At 43.4% G+C, this 11,415-nt stretch overlaps 1 pseudogene; it reads right to left on the bottom strand.

The window, feature by feature from the left end:
* Positions 1-4,572: 4,572 nt before the first annotated feature.
* Positions 4,573-4,714, bottom strand: LOC145341695 (U2 spliceosomal RNA; annotated as a pseudogene).
* Positions 4,715-11,415: the final 6,701 nt, after the last annotated feature.

The raw sequence follows: 11,415 nt of genomic DNA, 5'->3' as shown, positions 1-11,415 counted from the left end.
AAACTCCATTTTGGCTCACTCTCCTAACGTGTCTATATCCATTTGTAGTGTTCTTATTTCCTCATTGCAATTTACTGTCCTGCCTATTTTTGTGTCATCTGCATATTTAGCTATAGAGCCTTCTATTCCTTTTTCCAAGTCATAAGTATAGATTGTAAATAGTTGGGGCCCAAGGACTGAACTCTGTGGCACCCCTCTAGTTAGTTTTTGCCATTCAGAGAGAAAAAAAGTTATCCTGATGCTGTCTTCTGTCCGTCAGCCAGTCACCTGTTCAAGCTAATAAATTACCCCTAATCCCATGTGATCTAACCTTGTGAATTAACTATTTGCGCGGCATTTTATTAAACACCTTCCAGAAGTCCAGATGTACTACATCAAAGGATCCCTATTATCCGCTTTGCTTGTTACATCTTTGAAGAACTCTAGCAAGTTAGTCAAACATGATTTGCTCTTTGTAAAATCATGCTGACTCTGATGGATAGCGTTTTCACTTTCCAGACGTCCTGATAATGCTTCCTTGATCATTCATTCTAATACCTTCCCAACAAGAGATCTTAAACCAACTGGTCTGTAACTTCTCACATTTTGCCTCCCTCCCTTTGTGTATAAGGGTGTTACATTAGCATTTTTCAAATCCATTGGAACCATTCCTCTGTCCAGAGAATTTTGGAATATTATAACCAATGGATCCACTATTTCCACTGCCACTTCCTTTGATGTAGGCCATCAGGGCCAGGAGGCTTGTTTGCCCTCAATCCCAATACTTCGTTGAGTACCTTTTCCATATCGATGTTGATTGTTCTGAATTCTATCCTTTCTGTTTCTGACTTGCCCGTTCCCATAGGAATGGTATTAGTGTCCTCCACCATGAAAACTGAGGAAAATTATTGGTTTAACATCTCTGCCATTTCAGTGTTCCCACTATTAACTCTCCGGTTTCGTCTTCCAAGGGACTACCATTCAATTTAGCGACTCTCTTCCTTTTCATGTTCTTACAGAAGCTTTTGCTATACTTTTTGATATTTTGCATTAGTTTTCTTTCATAACTTACCTTAACTCTTCTTATTACTTTTTTAGTATCCCTTTGTTTATGTTTGAAAGTTCCCCAATCTTCCAGTCTGCCACTGGTCTTTGCAATATGATATACCTTAGTTTTTGTCTTTATGTTGTCCTTGACTTCCTTGTATGCCATGGACATTTTTTACCCTCCTTACCATCTTTCTCCCTCGCTAGGATATGTTTTAGTTGTGTGGAATTGAGTATCCCTTTAAACAACCACCACTGCTCATCTGCTGTCCTACCTTTTAGCCTTCCTGCCCACTCTACTCAGGCCAAATCTGTCCTCATGCCTAAGTAATTTCCTTTGTTTAATTCCAGAACTCTAATGCCGCACTCCCACTTTCTCATCCCCAAACTGAATTTTGAATTTAATCATACTATGGTCACTACTCCCTAATGATCCTGAACAATGAGGTCATCAATTAATCCCTTCTCATTACACAATACCAAATCCAGAGTAGTCTGCTCCCTTATTGGTTCCACAAATACTGTTCCAAGAAACAACCTCTAACACATTCAATTAATTCTGCCTTCAGGCTACCCTCGTCAATTTGATTTTTCCAATCTATGTGCACATTAATATAGATTGTTAATTTAGTATCCCTTTGTTTATTTATGTTTGAAAATTTCCCAATCTTCTGCTCCAAAGGGAGCATTGGTGAGCAGGTTATTGGTGACTAAGTATTGCTTGGCAGCTTTTATCACTTTAATTGTGAATATTGATGGGACAGTAATTGATCAGGTTGGAGTTGTCATGCTCTTTTTGGACAGGGCATACTTTGGGAATTTTTCCACATTGTTGGGAAAATGATACTGTGGTAGCTGAACTGGAACAGCTTGGCCAAGGTATAGCAAGATTATAAATGCAGCTAGGATTATAAATGCAGCTAGGAAGTTTTCAGGGTCAATCGAGATGTTTGTTGAATCTTCTCCTCCAATTTATTGTTTAACTGTTCATCACCATACAGGATGAGGCGTGGCAGGGCTGCAAAGCTTTGATCTGATCCTTTGCTTATGGAATCATATATCTTTGTCTATATCATGGAGCCTCCATTGTTTAACATGCAAGTTGTCCTGTGTTGTAACTTCACCAGATTGGCAACTCATTTTTAGGTATGGCTGGTGCTGCTCCTGGCATGATCTCCTGCACTCAGTATTGAACTAGGGTTAATTCCTTGTCTTGATGGTAATGGTAGTCCTGAGGGATGTTCTATGCTAGGCCATGTGATTGAATACAATCCTGCTGCTGCCAATGCAGCACTGGATCTCCGGTACGCCTGGTTGTAAGCTACTAGATCTGATCTGAATCTATTCCAATTATACACAACATGACGGAGGGTATCCTCTGTGAAAACATGCTTTCCTCTCCACAAGAACCATGTGATGGTCATTCCTACCAGTACTGTCAGCTATCTGTGACAGGTGGATTGGTGAGGACAAAGTCAAGTAGGTTTTCCCTTTTGTGGGTTCTTTCTCTGCATGACAGAAGTCCTGTCTGACAATTATGCCCTGCAGGGCTTGGTTTAAGTTCAATCAGTAGTGGTGCTACTAAGCCACTCTTGCTGATGGACATTAAAGACCCCAACCAGGGTACATTTTGTGTCCTTGCTACCTCTGTACTTCTTCCAAATAATATTCAACATGGAAGAGCACTGATTCATCATCTGAGGAAAATTGATAGATGATAATCATCAGTAGATATCCTTGCCCATGTTTGACCAGATGCCATGTGACTTCATGGGTCCAGAGTCAGTTTTGGGGACTTCCAGATCCACTCCATCCTAACTGTGTTATGTCAGGTGGATCTATCTTGCCAGGCGAACAGCACGTGCCCAGAGATGGTGATGGAGGCGTCTTGAACATTGTAAGATATGTTTCGTGAGTGTAATTAAGTCATTCTTTTTTTTAAAAGAAACGAATTATGGGTGTTGCTGGCTAGGCCAGTAGTTATTATCTATCTGTAGTTGCCCTTGAGACAGCAGTGGTAAGCTGCCTTCTTGAACCACTGCAATTCGTGTTGTATAGGCAAACAATGCTGTTCAGGATGGAATTCCAGGATTTTGACCCAGTGACAATGGTGGAACAATGGTATATTTCCAAGTCAGGATTGTGAGTGATTTGTAGGGAAATCTTCAGGTGGTGGTGTTCCTAGGTTTCAGCTGCCCTTATTTTTCTAGATGGTAGCGGTGTGGGTTTGTAAGGTGCTGCTTAAGGAGCATTGGCAAGTTCCTGAAATGCAACATGAAGATGGTACACACAGCTGTCACTGTGCGTTGGTGGTGGAGGGAGTGAATGTTTATGCATCGTGTCCATCAGGTGGGTTGCTTTGTGCTGGCTGGTGTCGAGCTTCTTGAGTGTCGTTGGAGCTGCATTCATCTAAACAAGTGAAGGATATTCCATTACGCTCCTGACTTGTGCCTTTCAGGTGGACAGGCTTTGGTGAGTCCAAAGGTGCAGTATGTACATGGTTAGTTCAGTTTCACAATGCTGATAGTGGGGGGATTCAGAGATGATAATACTATTTAATGTCAGTGGGCGAGGATTAGATCCTCTGTTATTGGAGATTGTCATTGTCTGGCACTTGGGTGGTGTGAACGTTACTTGCCTCATATCAGCCCAACCTGGATATTGTCCAGCTTTTGTTGCATTTGGACGTAGACCACTTCAGTCATGAATGGTGCTGAACGTAGTGCAATGAGCATTGCCACTTCTGACCTCATGATAGAAGGAAGATTATTAATGAAGCATCTCAGGATGGTTGGGCCCAGGACATTACCCTGAGGAACACCTGCAATGATGTCCCGAAATTGAGATGATTCACTATCAATCACCACAACCATTTTCCTTTGTGCCAGGTATCACTCTAACCAGTGGAGGGTTTTCCTCTTCCTTCCCATTGACTCCAGTTTTGCTAAGGTTCATTGATGCCATACTCTGTCAAATGCTGTCTTCATGTCCAGGGGAGTCACTGTCACCTCACCAGTTCTTTTGACCATGATGGAACCAAGGCTGTAATGAGGTAAGGAACAGAGATCCCTGGCAAAACCCAAATTGAGCATCAGTGAGCAGGTTTTGCTGAGTAAGCGCCACTTGATAATGCTGTTAATGATACTGCTATCATTTTACTGATGATCAAGGGTTGCTTAACTAATCTGTGGAACAGCTCTCCCAATGTTGGCACAAGTCTCCAGATGTTAGTGAGGCAGACTTTGCCACTTGGCAGGGTGCCTTTGAAAATTCTGGTGCCAAGGTCAATGTTGGTGATCAGTCTGTTTCTTTTTGCAACTTTCCTGTAACCATTAATCTGTTTCTTGCCATGACAGAGACATTTAAAGAGTTTTTTAAAATCTTTATTCCAATCCAATCAAGTCAAATTAAAGCCAATTCAGAGTCCCAACAAGTTGGGACATTCCTGATCCAGCTGACAAGACAGGTCTCTCACCACCTGTCTTGGGCTTGATCTACATGATCCAAGCTGATTGGAGTAGGTGTAGCTCCTCCTCCAAGACTTGATCTTATTTGCATCTCAGCCAAAAGGCCGAGACGCTGCTTTAAAAAATTGCTTCAAATGAAGCTGAAATGTAACCTAATGACTTCAATCAAGTGCAGCACGTCAATACCACACTTGATCTTAGCCAAAAGGCCGAGAAGCGATAAGAGTCTGGAATCACATGTAGGCCAGACTTGCATGTAAAAATGCCAAATTTCCTTCCCCGAAGGAAATTAATGAACCAAGTATGTTTTATGGCAATCCAGCAGATTTTTAATCAGTGCTAAGATTAGTTTTTTAATTACAGATTCATTAAGTAATTAAATTTAAAATGCCCCAAAAACCTTGGTCAGATTTGAACACAGATTTCCACAGCATTGATATTGTCTTCTGGATACTGATCCAGTAATATTGCCACTATATGAACATTCATCTCAGGTGTGGTGCCATAGAATTGGAAGGCTGATAACATTGTGATCCAGGACAAACACATCTGTAGTAAATGACTTGAGGAGCTTTGAACTGGAAGCAGTGCTGTGGACAATGTAACATATATCAGGGAGGAAGAGAGTTACCTGAACACTTTGTTTCAGGAGAATAGGGCCTTCTGGTTTGGAAAATGGTCAAGGACAGGAGATGTGAATGTAGATGCGATATGGGGACCCAGAGGGCAGGAATGTCAGCCTCTGCAATTATCTAGCAGGTTTGAGGTTCTCTTAGCTTGTTTGGATGAGTAGGAGCCACAGAATCTACGTGCTGACTGACCGTGGCACTGTGGTACAGGAAGCCATTCAATATGGGGGAGCACATAAGAATGTAATGGTAGTAGGGGATAGTAGAGTGATGGGGGGGGAGGGGGGCAGGGGTTAACATTTGTCTCTGCAGCAAAGAGCCAGAGTCAAGATGGCTGTGTTGCCTGCCCAATAAAAAGTCTGACAACACCAGGTTTTAGTCCAACCGATTTATTTGATAGTAAATGCACAAGCTTTCGGGTTAGTCCCTTTGTCAGGTGAATGGAGAGTTCTGAGCACAGACAGTTTACAGATTACTGATTAGAATGCGAATCTTTACACCTAACCTGCTGTTCAAGTCTTGAAGTGGCCGACAATGTGAGTGGAAGGAGCACTGATCACAGGTTAAAGAGATGTGTATTGTCTCCAGACAGTACAGTGAGTGAGGTTTTGCAAACCCAGGCAAGTGTTGGGGGTTACAGATAGTGCGACATGAACCCAAGATCCTTGTTGAGACTGTCCTCATGTGTGTGGAACTTGGCTATCTTCACTCACTGTACTGTCTGGAGACAATACACATCTCTTTAACCTGTGATCAGTGCTCCTTCCACTCACATTGTCGGCCACTTCAAGACTTGAACAGCAGGTTAGGTGTAAAGATTCGCATTCTAATCAGTAATCTGTAAACTGTCTGTGCTTTATATGCTCTGTCTGAGGCCAGAACTCTCCATTCACCTGACGAAGGGACTAACCCGAAAGCTTGTGCGTTTACTATCAAATAAATTAGTTGGACTAAAACCTGGTGTTGTCAGACATTTTACTGTGTTTACCCCAGTCCAACGCCGGCACATCCACATCTTGCCTGCCCAATGCCAGGATTTGGGGCATGTGCTCTGTGCTGGAGAGGAACTTGCAGTGTGAGGGGGAGGATTCCATTGTCGTGGTCCAAGTAGGTACCAATCACATAGATACAATGGGGAAAGAGGTGCTGCATAGAGAGTTTGAGGAGCTAGACACTAAATTAAACAACAGAACCTCCAAGGTTATAATCACTGGATTATTACTTAAACCATGTGAAAATTAGCATAGGAAGTAGAGAGATGGATACGTGGCTCAAACACTGGTGTGGAGACGTTGGCTCAGTTCATGGGGCACTGGCATCAGTAATGGGGAAAGTGGAGGCTGTATCATTGGGAAGGTTCTGGAGAGGGGATACATAGGCTTACAAAGCAAAAGGATATGGCAGCATTGCAAAGCATCTATTTATTTAGGTGATGATATCCAGAGTATGCAAACATGAAAAAACAGGTGACAAATGGTTAAAAAAAAGCAGATTGTAGGCTCTACTTAAATGCATGTAGCATTTGCCTCTCCCGGCGAGATAATAAAGGCAAGTGAGCCTGGACGATTGAGCGCCTGGCTCGTTGAATATATGCAAAACACTATTTAAATACATTTAAATAATTTATTCAGCTCCTCGGTGGAAATGGACGAGAGGCTGCTTGCATTGGAAATGCGGTGCCAGTGAGATCGTGAGAGCTGAGAAATCAGGTGCGACCCTGTTTTCTGCCATTGATGGGTGAACCGGTAAATTGTGGCTATGGTTACAAGGAGATCAAAACTGAGCAATAAATATTCAGGGATCTGTATCTTTTTGTAAGAACAAGCTGGAAGGAAAGAGTCTTGGTATATCTTTGTCGATATAAGATGGAATAAGTACAATAGCAAGTAATGATCTTGAGTTGCAGGATGTTAAACCTATATGGGTGGAGGTAAGAAATAACAAGGGAAAGAAGACACTGGTGGGAGTAGTCTATATGGTTCCTCATGGAAGCTTTGTTTTTATTCATTTGTGGGACATGGGCATCACTAGCTGGCCAACATTTATTGCCCATCCCTAGTTGCCCATGAAGGACAGTTGAGAGTCAACCACATTGCTGTGGCTGTGGAGTCACATTTAGGTCAGACAAGATAAGGATGGCACATTTCCTTCCCTAAAGGACATTCATTTGATTGATTTATTATTGCCTTCCCTAAAGGACATTCATTTGATTGGATTTGATTTATTATTGTCACATGTATTAACATACAGTGAAAAGTATTGTTTCTCATGCGCTATGCAGACAAAACATACCATTCATAGAAAAGGAAATGAGAGAATGCAGAATTGTAGTGTTATGGTCACAGCTAGGATGTAGAGAAAGATTAACTTAATGCAAGGTAAGTCCATTCAAACGTCTGACAGCAGCAGGAAAGAAGCTATTCTTGAGTCGGTTGGTACGTGACCTCAGACTTTTGTATCTTTTTCCCAATGGAAGAAGTTGGAGCAGAGAATGTCTGTGTTGCACGGGGTCCTTAATTATGCTGGCTGCTTTGCCGAGGCAGCAGGATGGGTAGACAGAGTCGATGGATGGGAGGCTGGTTTACGCAATGTATTGGGCTACATTCATAACCTTTTATAGTTCGTTGTGGTCTTGGGCGAGCAGGAACCATACCAAGCTGTGTTACAACCAGAAAGAATGCTTTCTCTGGTGCATCTGTAAAAGTTGGTGAGAGTCGTAGCTGACATGCCAAATTTCCTTAATCTTCTGAGATAGTAGAGGCGTTGGTGGGCTTTCTTAACCATAGTGTTGGCATGGGGGCACCAGATTAGGTTGTTGGTGATCTGGATACCAAAAAACTTGAAGCTTTTGACACTTTCTACTTCATCCCCGTTGATGCTTCCTGAAGTCGATGACAATCTCCTTCATTTTGTTGACATTGAGGGAGAGATTATTGTTGCCGCACCGGTTCATCAGATTCTCTATCTCATTCCTGTACTCTGTCTCATCGAGGAGCATGAGGGAGGTGGAAAGTGTCATAGATAGGAGCTTTAGAGATGTGGTCACAACAAAGATGCTGGCAGATAGATGGGTGACCGCCGGAAGGGGCAGGCAGTCAGTGCAGGAATCCCCTGTGGTCATCCCCCTCTCTAACAAGTATATCGTTTTGGATAATGTTGGGGGAGATGGGCTATCAGGGGATACTAGCAGCAGCAGCCAAAACAGTGGTACCACAACTCGCTCTGTTAAACAGGGAGGGACAAAGAGGACTAGAACTATAGGGGACTCTGTAATTAGGGGTGCAGATAGGCGCGTGAAAATGAAAGAGGCTCCAGGATGGTATATTGCCTTCCTGGTGCCGTGGTCCAGGATGTCTCTGAACGGACAGAAACCATTCTGAAGGGTGTACAGCCAGAGGTCATGGTACATATTGATACTAACGACATAGGCAGGGAGAGTGATGAGGTCCAGCAGCAGCAGTTTAGGAATTAGGTAGAAAGTTATAAAGCAGGACCTCTAGGATTGTAATCTCAGGATTTCCCCCATGTGCCATGTGCCAGTGAGGCTTGGAATAGGAAGATAGTGCAGCTCAACACGTGGCTAAACAGCTGGAGTAGGAGGGAACGTTTCAGATATCTGAATCATTGGGGTCTCTTTTGGGGCAAATGGAACCTGTACAAGAAGGTCAGGTTGCATCTAAACTGGAAAAGCATAAATATTCTGTCCGGGAGGTTTGCTAGTGCCACATGGGAGGATTTAACCTAGTTTGGCAGGGGAGTGGGAATCAAAGCAAAGGTGAATTAGCTGAAGGGGAAGCAGAGAGTAGGATCAGTAAGACTCAGAGAAACAGCAGGCAGAGTGGGATTGCTTATCAGAGAGGATCTGGTGGACTGAAGTGCATTTGTTTCAATGCGAGAAGTGTAACAGGTTAGGCAGATGAACTTAGAGCTTGGATTAGTACTAGGAACTATGATGTCATTGCCATTACAGAGACTTGGTTAAGGGAAGGACAGGATTGGCAGCTTAACATTCCAGAATACAGATGTTTCAGGTGGGATAGAGGGAGATATAAAAGGGGTGGGGGAGTTGCACTACCGGTTAAGGAGAATATCATAGCTGTACTCCGGAAGGACACCTCGGAGGACTCATATAGCTAGGCAAAATGGGTAGAGCTCAGGAATAGGAAAGGTGTAGTCACAGTGTTGGGGGTTTACTATAGGCCACCCAATTGCCAGCGGAAGATAGAGGAACAGATGTGTCGGCAGATTTTGGCAAGGTGTAAAAGTGGTAAGAAGTCTCAACACCAGATTGAAGTCCAACAGGTTTATTTGGTAGCAAACACCACTAGCTTTCAGAGCGCTGCTCCTTCGTCAGGTGAATAGGATTTTAATTTCCCCTATATTGACTGGGACTCACTTAATGCTGGAGCGGGGGGGTGGGGGGTGGGGGGGGGGGGGGGGGGGGTGTTGCTGGGGCAGAGTTTGTAAGGAGCATCCAGGAGGGCTTCCTGAAACAGTATGTAGATAGTCCAACTAGGGAAGAGGCCATACTGGACCCGCTACTGGGGAATGAGCCCGGCCAGGTGGTCGATGTTTCAGTAGGAGAGCAGTTCGGGAATAGTGACCACAATTCAGTAAGCTTTAAGGTACTGATGGATAAAGATAAATGTAGTCCTCAAGTTAAGGTGCTAAACTGGGGGAAGGCTAATTACAACAATACTAGGCAGGAACTGAAGAATGTAGATTGGGGGCAGATGGTTGAGGGGAAATCAACATCTGGCATGTGGGAGGCTTTCAAGTGCAAGTTGATAGGGATTCAGGACTCGCACATTCCTGTAAAGATGAAGGATAAGTATGACAAGTTTTGGGAACCTTGGATAATGAGAGATATTGTGAGCCTAGTCAAAGAGAAAAAGGAAGCATTTGTCAAAGCTAGGAACACATGAAGCAATTGTGGAATACTAGGAAAGTAGAAAGAAACGTAAGTAAGGAGGGCTAAAAGGGGTCACGAGAAAGCGTTGGCCAGCAGGATTAAGGAAAATCCTTAATATATATAAAAAGAGCAAGAGGCTAGCCAAGGAGAGAGTTGGCCCACTCAAGAACAAGGGAGGGAATCTATGTGTGGAGCCAGAGGAAATGGGCAAGATATTAAATGGATACTTTGCGTCAGTATTCACCAAAGAGAAGGACTTGGTGGATGATGACCTGGGAAAGGATGTGTAGATAGTTTGAGTCATGTTGAGATCAAAAAGGAGAAGGTATTGGGGTTCTTGAGAAACATTAAGGGAGACAAGTCCCCGGGGCCTGATGGGATATACCACAGAATACTGAGAGAGGCAAGAGAGGAAATTGCTGAGGCCTTGAAAGAAATCTTTGTATCCTCACTGGCTACAGGGGAGATCTCAGAGGGTTGGAAAATAGCCAGTGTTGTTCCTTTGTTTAAGAAGGGTAGCAAGAATAATCGAGATAATTACTGGCCGGTGAGCTTTATGTCAGTGGTAGGGAAATTATTGGAGAGGATTCTTCGAGACAGGATTTATTCCCACTTGGAACTAAGTGGACATATTAATGAGAGGCAACATGGTTTTGTGAAGGGGAGGTCGTGTCTCACGAACTTGATCGGGTTTTTCAAGGAAGTGACGAAGATGATTGATGAGGGTAGGACAGTGGATGTTGTCTACTTGGACTTCATTAAGGTGTTTGACAAGGTCCCTCATGTCTGACTGGTGCAGAAAGTGAAATTGCATGGGATCAGAGGTGAGCTGGCAAGGTGGATGAGAAACTGGCTTGGTCAAAGAAGACAGAGGGTAGCAGTAGAAGGGTGTGTTTCTGAACGGAGGGCTGTGACAAGTGATGTTCCTCAGGAATCAGTGGGACCTTTGCTGTTTCTAATATATGTAAATGATTTGGAGGAAAATGTAACTGAATTCATTATTAAGTTTGCGGACGACACAAAGGTTGATGGATTTGCGGATAACGATGAGGATCATCAGAGGATATAGCAGGATATAGATCAGTTGGAGACTTGGGCGGAGAGATGGCAGATGGCGTTTAATCCGTACAGATGTGAGGTAATGCATTTTGGAAGGCCTAATACAGATAGGAAATATACAGTGAATAGCAGAACCATTGGGAGTATTGATAAGCAAAGGGATCTGGGTGTACAGGTACACAGGTCACTGAAAGTGGCAGTGCAGGTGGAGGAGGTAGTCAAGAAGGTGTACGGCATGTTTGCCTTCATCGGCCGGGGTGTTGAGTTTAAAAATTGGCAAGTCACGTTGCAGCTTTATAGAATCTTAGTTAGGCCGCATTTA

The sequence above is a fragment of the Carcharhinus amblyrhynchos genome, chromosome 3, assembly GCF_965287045.1.
Source record: "Carcharhinus amblyrhynchos chromosome 3, sCarAmb.v2.hapA, whole genome shotgun sequence".
Classification (NCBI taxonomy): Eukaryota; Metazoa; Chordata; class Chondrichthyes; order Carcharhiniformes; family Carcharhinidae; genus Carcharhinus; species Carcharhinus amblyrhynchos.
Note: the sequence above shows the minus strand (reverse complement) of the source record. Positions and strands in the feature narration are given on the sequence as shown.